Consider the following 14,952-nt stretch of genomic DNA (forward strand, 5'->3'; position numbering starts at 1 on the left):
AGTGAATGAAGATCCTTCTCTTCTGGTTACAACATCTTCCCTAAAAACTTCATACTGCACCTTTAACGTTCAATACCTGCAGGCCAGCACAACATGCCCTCTTATCCTTTTGTACTTCAGGTGAACCTTAAGGGAGGAAACTGCAACAGTAGCAGATTGGCTGTTCTATCAAAACACACAAACTGAGTGTGTGTGTATGTGTATTAAAGCATCTGTGTGCTCTTATTTTGTGAGTTCCAGGGCATGTCGCTCACGCTGTGTGCATGTGTGTGAGCATGGATGGTGAGCAGACCTCGAGCTCACCTGGAACACACACAGAGAGCCACAATCAGCCTCTCCGGTCCCGCCGCTGAGACAGTGTCAGAGCTCCGTAAATCACAGCGCCCCACCCACGCATAAATCTGCAGCAAAAACAACACACCAACGCCCATTAGGAGAGGAGAGGAGGGTCGGAGCCGTCCCACTCGACAATGACTCGCTATAAAACACAATGAGGGTTCACCTGTACTTGCCTCCCCCCCCACACCCCCGCCTCCCTTCAGTCTTTGACAGGACCAAACTGTCATTAGCCCAGCGAGGAAGACAAACACGTGTCGCTGGAAGCAAACAATGAGGCATCGAGTGTGAGTCACTCGAGATGAGGAACGGCATCAAAAGGTTTCGGGGAGACTCTCTGGCGTTCATCAGGGTCATATCAGTGTCAGTTCAGGAGTTCAAGAATGTTTTCAGGAAGTCTTTGTGTTTTAGATTTAGTGCTAAAGTTCAATTAACCTCGTGACTCGAGAGTTCGGATGGAACAGAGGCAAACTTTAATTATAGCATACAGAGCCGAAACTGAGATGTAGATGCCGCTGATATACTGCTGCTGTCAGATGAAAACGCTGTGAGTCAGAAGAGTCGCTGATTCACACGATCGGGGAAAATTACCTCCTGTTCGTATTGACAGGCTTTCATTCCTGATGAGCCATATCCCGTAAAGCATACAGCACACAAACATCCATTGTTGTATGCTCATTGATAAAAAGGAGTTATGCAATTTTACTTGTGCACTTTACCCCCTTATGAAAATAGCACAAGAAATGTGCTTCACTTTCTTCTGTAAGTTGTTTACTCACATGCAACTGGCTATTATCATATGTGACCTAAATTTGAAAATGTTAAAAGGAAGTAACTGCATATGTGAACTGGACAAGCTGTTAGGATTGTTTTCATATAGTAATGACAATTTCCACCTGTGGAAACAAAACAATGCGCATTAAATGTTGCGTCTTCACATGTGAATTCCACATTTTCATCTATTTTTGTATGCAATCAGCTATTGTCACATGTGAACCAAAATTTTAACATGTGAAAAGAAAATGTGATGTTAACTGGACATTTTCTTAAGGGATTCGGTCACATGTGATAGAAAATCTCTACATGTGAATGTTACCTTTTCACATGTAAATTACACACAATAATAGAATATTTGCTTGTTTTTTCACACGTCAATTCAATTTTCGCACGACAGACAAATTCCTGTGAAATTTGCATCTTTGCTTGTAAATTATCCATTTTCACTTGCAAGTGGCTATTATCACATGTGAACTAAAATTTTAACATGTGAAAAGAAAATGTTTGCATGTCTGAACTGGACATTTTCCCAAAGGATAACGCTTTTTGCTTTTTTCACACTTGAATGAAAATGTCCACATGCACACATGAATTACATACAATCGTGTGTGATTGGCTTTTCTCACATGTGGATTAGAATTTCCACATGTGCAAACAAAACATGGCCCACGAAAATACACGAAATGTATCACATGAATCGCACATGCTCACATTTTTTCGCATGTGATTGGCTGTATGTACATGTGAGCTAAAATCCTATCAAGTGAAAAGAAAAGGTTACATATGCATTGTAAATGTTCAGGTTAACTTTCAACTGAAAATTGAAAAATGAATCAAAACCTTTCCAACAACACAATAATCACATCACTCGTGTCCCGTGACACAGCAGCAGTCTGAATCTACACACATGCTGCAAGAGATGGTCCGGCAACACTGACGACATACATAGAGCGACAGAAATGGTCCAGAGTCAGTGAGAGATAAAGAGATTCAAAAAAAAAAAAGGGGGAAGAAAGAAGGTAAAAAAGGGAAAGGGGGGTCTCTGCCTGCCAACTGCAGCGATCCCCTCGTCCCAAGGCGTTCCTGCCACTTTAAGAAATGAAGCAATATCATTAATGGAGGCCTCTGAGGGCTGACATCTTGCTCCAATTCACCAGTCCCCGTCCATCACACCATTACGGTGGGCCCAGCAGAATTAAAATCCAATCACTCCTCTGGCTAGTTTGATTAAGGAGGGCAACCGCACAAAGAAGGGGCTCTGACCCATTGTTGCCTCTGCCAGGGAGTCCCCAGAGGCTGGAGCAGGTTTCTGGTCCCAGGCAGCACCCAGACAAGGCCTGGTCACTGTTGAAGCTTCACACTAATGCAGTTTGACGCCCCACTGTTGAATGTTGTGAAGTCCTTTCGATGGCTCAGAAGGGATTTATATACAGTGATGGCTGAATATAAACTACAATTAAATTTTAGCTCATGGTGGGTGATGAACAAGAAAAGAGCGGTTGTCTTTTTTTTTTTTTTCTTTTTTTTTTTTTAAGAAAATAGCAAGTTCCAAAAATACATTTTAATGACGTCTACATCAGGCACACGTCATGTGAACCAAAAATAAAAGTTACGGCTGCATTTAGAAGGTCACATGACACAAAATAACACTAATTTAAAATGTGTATTGCTATAGTTGATTCTGTAGGATTGTGTGGGTGGTCTAGACTGAAATATCCCAACAAGCATTTGATGAATGCCCGTGGAAATTCGTTCAGGCGTTCATGGTCCCCAGAGGATAAATCCCATTCACTTTTTTAACAACCAGCTTTTTCCTGTAAGACCACCAACATCAGTGACATGACATCTATATCTACTGGATGAATTGGCACAAATATTGGCACACATATGCATTGTGCCCAGACAATTTATCCTGATTACATTAATAACATTTGTGTAGTATCCTGAAATATCTCAACCACTAGTAAATTGAATGCTATGATGTTTAATAAAGATATACACACTGGATATCCTTGGACCTCACGTCTTAGCATTACCACAAACTTGGCTTTTACACTAAAACGGTGACCACGCAACATTTCAACATTTTGCCTGCATAAGATGAGCATGTTAGCGTTGTCATTGGCATTTAGCTCAAAGCACAAACGTGCCTCACAGTACAGCCTCACAGAACATCCACTGTGGATAAAAGGTGTTACATGGTATCATGTCATCTCCTAACTGTAGATGGAGCTGTCATATTTTCCCTGCATAGCCTCTTCTTGATCTCACAGATGTCTGCTTGGCAAAGAAACTGTAAGTTGAAACTTTGCACCAGTTGAATCCTTTTGAGAGCTTGACCTCTAATTTCTCATGCTGCTTTTTGCTCACCTGTGCCCGACCGGGGATGGATTTGCACAGTTTCTTTGCTAATGACACACATTTACAGACACAATATCTCTTTAACTTTCTTAAAAAAAATAACTTTTAATTTTAGTGTCTTGCTCAAAGGTGTATCCAGCTCAGCTGCTACAGGAAGATGGACTAGAGTTTTCTGCCTCCCTGATCCAAATGTGTTGATTTAGTTGCTGACTTCTCTAAATTTGAGGCTACCATTACCCCACCGAAGGGGTCACATCGGTCAGATTGTGTCTGGGAACAAACCCCAGCATCACAGGTACAGACCCCGGAGAGCAGAGCCTTCCCCAAATTAAAACCAGAAGGCCAGGGTGAGCCTCCTCGAACACAGTGACATAAATTACGGGGATTTACAAGATTTTTAAAACACTTTTAACAATACTCCCCTTTTAATGTGCTCTCTGTTTAATAATGCACTTTAGGTTTTAAGAGCATGATAAACAAACCAATAATTCACTTTTTTATCATCTGAGGGTGAAGCCCTTCAGGACCGCGTTCTACAGCAGCGTTCAAAGGGGCCTCGACCAGATCAAATGAAGGGCTGTCGCAAGATGTTTTGGACAACAGTTGAGACGTAACTGGTGATCTCTCGCTGCTCTCTTGAGGATGAAAGCACACCGAGGTTCATCTTCCCAAGAACTGGCGAACATTTAGACGAGACACTGATACTAAAAAAGAATGAACACAAGGTTTTGTAACAGAGGTCACTGGGCCGTGTCATGGGATGAGACAGACAGAGTCTTGGGTCATGTGGATGGCACAGCGGTTCAACATCAGAAAAGGATGTCGCAATTTTATGCGAAAGAAGAAAATGTTTTTCTTCATGGAATGATGAATAATAACGACGGCGAGGAATTAAAACAATTACATTCACACAATCGCTTTCAGGGAAAAAGAAGTTTCCTTGGCTTATTATATTCAAGAACACATGCCTCCATCTCTCGTCCTGCACCCGTTTGCTGGTGTGTCAGGGAAATCTGTCAGTGTGTGAGATCTGGGAAAGCTCACAGTAGCATTTGGCCGAGTTTTCAGCGTGTGAAGCTTCACAGGCTAAGTCAGTGATTCTCCTGGCTGCCAAAACATATAAAGAAGACTCGACAAGAGGAGGGTTTCATAAATCTCAGAACAATGAAATTTAGCGTTATTAATCGTTCAGCAGGCAATGAATGTTATGGTGCGAAAGACGAAGGACAAACGCGTAACAAATGTCTTCCTATAGCGACGCATACTTCATTGACATAAACGTAGAACGATGCAGGGTGGAAGACAACTGACATCTGTGTTAGAGCGAGGACCTGGAACTGAACAAAGACTGACACGCATTCTCACTGTTTGTCTGCGCACACACTCCCTCACACGCACCAACACGTATACTTACTCCAGCCCACTACCAGCCACCACAAATCACTGGACCATCTCATATAATCCTCCACCAGCCAGCGCAGCAGCATTTAACATCCAAACAAATTGTCCTTCGTCAAGTGCTCGCTGCAGGAAAAGACATAAAGCAAAAGCAGATAGCTGGGCAGGGCCATGGGGTTGGATCTGGAGCGGTGGCAGCCTCAGTGTTGCTCCAAGAAACAGGACAATAATGTCTTGGCTGCTCTCAGCCTGTCAGCCTGCATTACGCTGCTCCTCGCAGCTTTTTTTTGCGAAAGAGATTTCAGGGATAGCAGAGGCACTGAGGAGCCACTCGATAAGACAAATGGGCATCTTTGGTTTCTGCCCTATGTTTTCCTCTCTCATCTTATTTCTGTATTGGTTTATCAGAGTTGAATAAAGTAAACCCACACAGATGTTTAGATTCAGTATAGCAGAATTTTACAAACAACTCCTTTCTGGAGCAGATAAATGATATAAAGCAGGCATATAGAGGAATATCTGAAGTGTTACTCTTTGGATGGCAATGTGGACTCAGTCCACAAATTTAACCAATTAACAACATTATAGGATGGATTTCAACAGAATTTGCCTCAGATATCCATGTGTAAAGATGATAACTCCTAATGTCATTGGTGACCCCCTGGTTTTTCACCCAGTACCATCAGATCAAATACATATTCTGATACTTTAGTTTATGACCAAATGCCTGCAAAACCAATCAAAGTTTCGGAAGTCTCAGCTGTACCTCCTGTTTTAGTGCTATCAAAGTAATGGTAGCAGGCTAACATGCTAACATAAGAGGGAAACAAAAGGCACAACAATGTAAACTGTTATTATTTTGTTCAGGTTAACCAATCATCCAAACATAGATAGAGATATGTAGTCAATCAAAATAGACACAGACAGAAATAAAAAATACACATTTCTTTATGTTGCAAACTCTACATAGCTTTGGTTTAAATGTTTCTCTTGTCCCAGAGCTGTGCTGGTCTGCCACTTGGTTGGGGTTAGGAAAACATCATGTTTTGGTCGCTACAGGACCAAAGTCATTGGAAATGGCCTGACTTCCCATCCAAAATATGATTATATTATTATTTTTGTTGCCACAAACACGACTGGAAATTGTTCCAGTGGTTTGAAACATACAAATGTTGAACCACAGCCTTGAACAGAAGTCACTGGGTTACGCAGCCTTTTTTGCCTCTAACACCGCCACTGTTCCCTGATCGAATTAAACGGTTTCACTTCCTCCTTTAGAGAGCTTGAACATCTTTTATCAGATCTGATAAGCAACCTTGACAAATATCATCCCTGCGAGATTTCCCCAACCCACACACACACGCACGTAAATATTGCTAACAATGGACTTGACTTCAACTCTTACCAAACGGGGACTTCTGTTTCTGATCATCAAAAACTTTTTTTTTAAAGAAACTGCCAAGAGGGGACTTACATCCTCGAGTAATGTCTACCGATAAAAGACGGGGCTTCCATTTACTGCAATGGAGCTGTCTGTACACATTCTTTCACCTCATGATAGATTGTTTTTATTTCTTTCTGAGGTTGATAATTAGCTTTGATGTCATCAACATTTAAACATTTATCTATGATACTGATATCATGAAAACAATCACAGCCACTATAATGGTGATGTCATGCTGCTCATGCAAAGAGTAAGTCAATCAAACAACATATGAAAGGAAGGAAGTGACACATGATTGAACTAAACCTGTTTCACTTCCTCCTCTAGACACCTTGAAAATCCTTTATCAGATCTGATAAGCGACCTTGACAAATATCAGCCCTGCAAGATTCCCCCCAACACACACACATACACACACACACACACACACACACACACACACACACACACACACACACACACAGACAAACACCAGATCTCGATCTCACTCTTCAAGCACAATGTGGAAGTGGGCACGGTCAGGTTTACTGATAAGAACGAGGGCACGGCCGCATATCTGAGAGATCTGAGAGATGCCGAAGGCTCTTGTGAAAAGGAAGCTAAGCTTAAGCTGCTGTAGGAACTTATCTTTACAGTTTCCTATACCACCTACTGACAGATCCACAGACTGTGTAAATTCCTCTGCTCCCTGAAGTGACTGCTGCGCAGACAATGAGACGACACTCTGTGTACTGATGTGTACTATAACACAGAGAACAGAGGAGATTTTACAAGAGATGTGGGAGACAAAGCCAAACACAAGTTTCACGTGTTGCCAGTTGTGTTTGAAAACGGACAATCCTTGAAGTAAACCAATGAAGCATGCTTTATTCCCTCTGTATATAAGCCGGCTCTGTGATTCAGCACAGATTCCTACAGCAGACATTAATATCTCATTTATTTGTTACATTTGTCAGCCCTGATTTTATTTTATATACTTAGTAACAGGTGACATATTCTACTTTAAGCATCTCAATTAAAAAGTGATACAGTTTGTGTCCGAAACAGTGCTTGACAAAAATTCCCAGAGGATGATTCAATATGTGAGGAACACCAGGGGTGGAAACACGGCTCGATGTTATTGTAAAAATGACGGAGAATAAGTCACTCCTGAGATTGCTTTTGTACTATTGGGAAGAGTTATTTATATCCGAAGAGCAGGGGGCATTTATCATCCGGGGTAGTGGTTCCCCTTCAAAGTTCTCCCTTTTTATGACGTGCATTATTTCTCGTGCACACACATAAACAAAGCCAGGGCTGCCGGCACTGAATCAGCAGACTGTGTCACCGTGTGGCCCCTGGGTCAGGCCAGCTTTCTTGTGCCGCCAGTGCTTACATTAGCATGTGAAAGGGTAAAGCTGTTCCAAATATTCCCTCTAAACATTTACCCTGCCCAAACGCCGCATGGAAAAATTCCAGGGAGCGGGATGAGCCGAGGGTGCAACAGGAGGATTTGAACTAACAATAACATTTTGGCTAATAAAGCAATTAACAAGATGGTTAAAATAAATGTTGAACTATTACTCCAAATACTGATTTTTTTTTCTTTTAAGATAAAAAAAGACATTTGAATCGTCATGACTGCTGATGTTTAAGTTTGATTTGATTCAGTGAAAGCATTGTTTGTAGCAAAAAAAAACCCCCAAAACATTTAACATTGCACAGTAGTTTATACGTTTGAATTTTATTTTCCAGGTTTGTCATTTTAAAATGGGTTTAAACTATGTTCCACGTCTTTTGCCAAGACAGCCATCATCAGCGAAGTCGAGCCCGTCCGTAATGTGGCAGGCAGGCAGGCACCAGGAGTCTGTGTTTACATTGGAAGTGCCTGGAAATGAATTTCCCCACACTACTCTCATTTGTCTTATCAATCTGCGAACGTGTAGCCGCGATGACGGAGGAACACATTCAAAACAGTCAAAAGAGAATTTCTCTTATGCTCAACATTGCCTCCATTCCAGTTTATGCATGGCGGAGGTGGAGAAACAGCATCCCCTGTCATGCGAGCACCCAAGTTTAGCTGCTGCTGCCCTGCTGCACATTTTTTAAATTAGCAGAGTGCGTCTGCTGGGGGTGACCACGGCGGAGCGTATAAATATTCAAAAGGCACATGTTGTATTCCCAGTCTGCTCGTTCTGTTAACTTTTCCACACTGCGAGCTGAATCATCTGTCATTCAGCCTAATTTAATCATCAGCCACTCTCATTCAATTATCCAATATAATATGCAAATGAGGCGAACAATGGCCAGCTCATGCTAATTATGTACATCAGAATAATTAAATTGGATAGAAGTGGTGGAGGGGAACTGAACTATCATAAAATGGGGAGCAGATTCTTTAATTAAGGCAGCAAAAATTTTATTAGAATCTGTAATCTGCCCGTAAATTGTTGAATGGTGGCCATGCACAGGGGGGACATTACTCTTATTGGAAAGCGCTCCCTGAAGACTCGCTCGGGGAAGCACCGAGGGACGCTGCTCTTATCAAGGGCAAATCTGACCTAAAGCACGGTTCCCATTTATTACAGCAATGATATTGGACTGTGAACAACTAACCTAAGAAGACTGCAAACACTGAGCAGCTAATATGCTGAAGAAATCTAGAGGCAAGTGGTCACTAACCAAAGTTTATTAAATGGAGCATCTCAAATCTTTTGCTCTGTTTTCCTTTGTTCAAGATGGAGCTGTACGAAAAACAGCACTCCCCCAAACCTATTGGATAATCTGGGCTCTATCTAAACTAGATTTTCTCTCCACAGTAAGCAGAACTAAATGATGTAAATTGTGTGTGCTGTGCCAAGGCGGCAGAGCATGCCTGGCAGCCAGTTAGACAGAGAAACATCAACCCTAATCCTCTCCTCTGCTACTGCATGCATGCAGGCACTGCTGCCTCCCTACAACAGGCCAGCCATGTCCAGCGGCACAACACAAAACAGTCTGCCATGGCACACACAATGGCTCACTCTGAGGACCAGCAGACAGCGAGCAGCAGGACCCTGAACGAGGTGCTGAAGCCACTGAAATATTTACAGAGGCGTGTTTTGTTGCTTTTGTGCCGAGTGATTGAAGGGGGAGACCTCTGAGGAGGGCTCCCTCCCCGCTGACAGTCTATCTGGCCTCTTGGTTAAAAAGACAGCCGCTGAAAAAAAACAAAGAAACGCAAAATAATAAAAAATAAATTAAATACAATTTTCATGTCTGAGGAATCAGAATATTTGCCTGTGTGTGGTTTCTTGAAGTGGACAAATGTGTTTGAAGTTTGAAGGTATTGATAAGAAAGCTTGGATCACATATAATCCATCACCTTCAGTGCAGGCAGACAACAACACCTCTGGTGTATCCCGTCCCCGCCAGACAGTATTTGTTAAACATGTCAGGGTGACAGAACAGCAGTAGGTCGGGAGCACTGTAGATTAAAGTGGGAGTAAATTGGAGTGAGGATGTAGACATGTAAACTGACACATGACACAATACACAGCAGTGATAGCCTGTCTGCTATCTCTTCCTTTTCCAATATATCTGCAGTAAATGTGCAGAGCGGAGAAGCACCAGTGTTTACGTTGAGCATACTCTTCACCATCTTCACCGTGATATGCATGTGTGTATAACCTGAAATATAAACATATTCATAGTAAATCAGTTCAGTTCACGCTATTCCCAAATTGCGTGTTATTAAACTGAATCCTCGATTATAAGATGGACCTTCAACTGACAGGAGAACATAAATCTGGGCCTTTGCTTCACAATTAAACCTCACGCAGATATCAAACAATAACTTTCAAATGGAAATTTGGAGCAAACATCAAAAATCACAGGTACTTTTTTCATGGATAAAGAACACCGAGAAGGAGTTTATGACATATGAACATATTCTGCTTTTAATTACAATAATTTGTTTCTTCCACAAAAAGTTCAATTACATGGTAAATATCTTAAAATCCAGAACAAGCAAATATTGCTAATTCCAATTTCCTCCTTTTCTGTTTAGTATCTGTGCGCTGGAGGCTCATATGTAAGCTGTGTTCTGTGTCACGATGGGCTTTCGGCTGAAACTGAGCACAGAGGAACTTTCCCCCCTTCAGCAGACGACTGTGAAAACAGCCTGAGAGCGTCAAACGCTGCGTCATACATCACTCTGCACAGCAAAGGCCAAACATCTCAGTGAGGAAACAAAAAGCACACAGCACATCTTGGCTTGAGGGGGACTTTAAGCTGGGGGATTTAAATCCTACATGCTCTTTTCGATGTTTAGTGGATAATGAGAGCAGTGGGACCGCAGAGAAAACAGGCAAATGTGAGCTGGTGTTTTTATTAGATTTTTCTTTCTGCATTTACAGCGTTCCAGTCAGCTCTAAGCTTTACAAATGGACACTTATCAGACAACCTTGTGGAGATGCTTGCTTGCAATGACTTATCACTTAAAATATGAAAATGCAATCGTTATCTACTCATTCCCATGCTGATGGATAATCTGGGGAAGTTTTGTTGTCTGCAAAACATTTCATGAGCTTCGCCGCAAAAAACCGCTGCAGCATTCTCCTAAACAATTAAAGTAGACAGAGAAACATGATGGGGCTCTGAAACATTGAAAAAAAACAAAAAAAAAACCAGGAAAAATCATTAAATGGCTTAGTTAACCCCTGATTTATGGTAGCGCCTGTGCACCTACTTCAGAAGGGGTTGATGCTAACGCTTTTAGCTTTAGCTTATTGAAGAGATCGGCTTTAAAAAGGGAAACCAACATCTTTACAAACCAATTTGAGACTTGGATGAGCTGTATGGAGCAATTTTATGTCCTTTTTTCAGTTGTTTTTTTAGCATTGCACTTTGTCACATGGTGTACAGCAGTGTTAGTGTTGGCTAAGAACTTTTTAGAAGGTTCATTTTGCTGAGTATTTTTGCAGGTACGTGCTGCTGTCTTAACAGTTCTCTCACAATAGTGACTTACTGGTGAAAACGATCATTTGACCTCCTATCTTACAGTGTTACCGCCATGTAAATACAAACTGTGCTGAAGCCTCATGAATCTTCTTATCCAGACAAAACATAGTATTAAGAAATCCTTCATGAGTCAGTCCAACTGATTTAGCGCTGGACAAATTGTGCTTACTCTCCTGACGAGTTTAACTGCGGTAGTCAGCATTAGTCAGAAGAGTTGTGCGTATTAGACTGAACAACCGTAGTCTGGTTTAAGTGTTTTGATGAATGTAACCTGAATCACCGACTGCTCTGTCTACACTTTGCAGCAGGGAGTCTGTCTTTGTACGGACGCTATTTAGATCTGACTTCCATCAGGGAGGAAATCACAGTAGATCACCTCAGATGTAATCACACTAAAACACTGATTTATGAGCTACTTCCCTGCTCGTGTTTCCTTCTGTTTGTTTGTTTCTGGTTTTAGAGCCCATCTTGTGGATTTGTACCTTTATCTTCAAAGCAAACGTTTCATGACGGGGCTTGTTTTTGCTTTTTTTTTTTTTTTTAAAAAGGTTTCTCATGAAGTACCTGAGGCACATAAAAGACTTTACAAACTCACACCGCCTGAACTAAAACAATACTTGAACAAATACATGAAAGCAGCAGGTTGACTTAGCTCTGCCGGCGCACTAACAACACTATCTCAGCCCTGCCTTGTCTGTCTCCATGATGGATTGGCGGGGGTCAAAGGTCACACCCGTTTGTTCTCGCAGAGGAAACGTCCTTTCCTGGTGACAGGTTAGAGGTAGAATAAGAATGCTTTTCCCGATTACAAGCACATCAGGCTGGAGCACAAGGTGATGGTGCTACTGCAGTTTGTGAGCTGCGTGAATCATTGAAATGCATGTTGACGAGAATATGATGTTCCTGCATCGTGTACACTGTAATGTGTATGTGGTGTGTGTTAAATGACATCAGAGCAGCCAGACTGCTATCGATGTTAAGTTATTATAGTGTTTTTAAGAAAGTGCAAACATAGATTTGTTCCACTTGAATTAATTTGTACTCGCTTTATTTTCAAGACTTTAAATTAAGTCTCATGTTAGTTTTTGGTTACCTGTGGTGCTATTTTTGTGACCCAGCGTGCCAAGATATTGAAATTCAACCAGGTGTGAAAATCTGAAGTTGAAGAGCACCACAAGAAAACCAAAAGTAGCGTTGTAAATCTGCTAACAAACGTTCTGTCACCCTGCCGGAGAAGGACCACGACATTGCCAGCCTCTCTCACTGACTGGAATTCAAACAGCTTGAAAACACTTTTGAACCTTAAAACTGTGCTTTTTAAATCATTACTGAAAATACATAGTTATGTTTACAGTGATATATTGTGAGGGACACATTGTGATTATGCTCTGGTTACTAGCGGCTACAAGAAATTCTTGGTTGGGGTTAAGAAAAGAACGTGTATTGACTTAAATTAGTGGTCGCCACAAACACAGCTGAAAACTGTTGCAAGTTCTCCTTAAAAATATCCAGCGCTGTCAGGTTATAGACATCTAACTTTATTCATGGAACTGGGCTGTAGCATTCTTGATGATTTTCTTTTGATCACATTATTGGTCTGTAGTAATAACTTGCATAGTTTGCTCTCAATTATTAATATCATATAGTGTGTATTGATCCAACCTAGTATTTTTAATATGTCTCTACAGTTTAATCTGTATGTTTGTGGGCTTGTGGCACTTGACAGTTTTCACCTTCTGGCAAACAACCCTTATCTTATCGCTTATATGGGGCTGTAGATTGACATGAAGGCAGCACTGCAAGATGTGTCGTGCGAAAAAAAAACCCACAAAACCGACTAAGGAAAGTCATTCTTGTATTGTTTCCCCACCTCAAAGGCGAGCCTGCATTGGCTTATGAAAGCGCCATGACAGCAAAGAACCAAGTCCAGAAAAGTATGAATGTAATACTAGTTTTAAGTTATTGTAAGTAACGTGATAACTGAAAAGTAATAATAAGTTTGTCAGCAGCAGATCTGTGCAGGAACTGATGGTTCTGTGAATTCAGTCCATAGCATTATGCAGCAAGTTGCTCCCTTTGTGAGAAAGTATAACTTCTGCAAGTCATCAGCATGTAACTGAGTCTAACTGACTAACTGAGTGCAGAGATGACTGGCGGCCTGTCAGCCGAGCAATAGAAAGACTCTGGATGTTGGATATCTGAGGTCCAGCTGTCAGAGTTCTCACACTGACAAGAAATCCTTGTTCTGGGATGAAGGTAAGGAAAGCAGGCTGGAAAAGTGATGATTTGATTCGACGCAATTATCGCTAATAAAGCAATCATGCAATTAGCCTCCAATCTCCAGTTCAACCGGATAAATGTTAAAGTTGTTCGCAGCAGGTACACAAACAAACTCAAATCTGTCTGATCTCTCGGAGTGTTGCAAGTTAAAGCCCTGTCGGGATTCGTAATGAGTCAGCAAACATTTTCATTACAAATTTGCACTTCTTTCCGCTCCTAAATGAGAGCCGCACTTCCTCCTATAAATACCATGAGCAGGTATCTCTTACTCAGCGGCATGCTAAGCACAGGATGGAGACCTGTATGCCAATACCTCCACAGTGTAAGGGCCTGATTGTGTGCGGGGTTGCCTGGTCACACTTAATGCAGCTCTGAGACACCTGAGCATCGAGGACGGCTATTGTACATCAGCCAACGCCGCTCCAAGGCTCTCCTGTCCTCTGAAAACCAAGGGAGGAGGAAGCAAGGCTCACTTCTACTTCGTCCCACTAAAATCAATGCATCTCCCGGACACCGGAGGGTCAGGACTGTCAAATGGCACTGCAGAGACACCATTAGGTCTCCTAGAGGCCACAGGTTACTTCTTGATGTACTCGTCTAAGACAGCACTAAAGACAAGTGTGCCTCTGTGCAAAAGGTAATGTTTTAAGGAAAGATACACACCAGGGCAGGAAGACTAAATCTAGAGGAAACGTGTAACATTGATCCTCTCCTCTCCTCTGCAGCATTCCCAGACATTAAAACTCTCTCATATTATCCACGACTATAGGTTACATTTACTGGCTACTGTGCAAACTCTGGTTATGGTGGGACTGTGAAATGAGCGAGGGGAACAAACGGCAGGTTTCTCACACATATTCAGTGACAGGCATGCAGCCGATCAAACAGCTGGCTGTCATTAGAGCGCAGCAGCTGGGGTTGACAGGGGCTCTGGCTGCAGTGCACAGCGAGAGCTGACACTGACACAGACAGGAATCAGTCACATGGATGCGAGATACATCGAGCTGCCAGTACAGTTTCTGTTGTGTTGATTCATCAGTTGATTAATGGAGTTATATATTATATGGACATGACATCTGACTTTATCCCAGACTTCTTGCTGCACCAGTACATTACCTAAAATCACTCAAATCTAGCTTTTCCTGCCTGGCTTGTTGCAAATGACTTTCAGTGGACAGCAAATAATACTTACAACCGTATGACAAATGACATACTAGCTAAAAATTGATATGCAATATGTGAATTAATAAAATGTTCTCAACATCAACCAAGCATTCACTTTCATCCGCCATGTTTCTGCATAAATGGCATCAAAGTTGAAGGGTCATGCACCACCAGTCTCCTCAGCTTTCCGAGTTTGCGTCTCAATGTCTGTA

This window comes from Acanthopagrus latus, chromosome 4, assembly GCF_904848185.1.
Source record: "Acanthopagrus latus isolate v.2019 chromosome 4, fAcaLat1.1, whole genome shotgun sequence".
NCBI lineage: Eukaryota > Metazoa > Chordata > Actinopteri > Spariformes > Sparidae > Acanthopagrus > Acanthopagrus latus.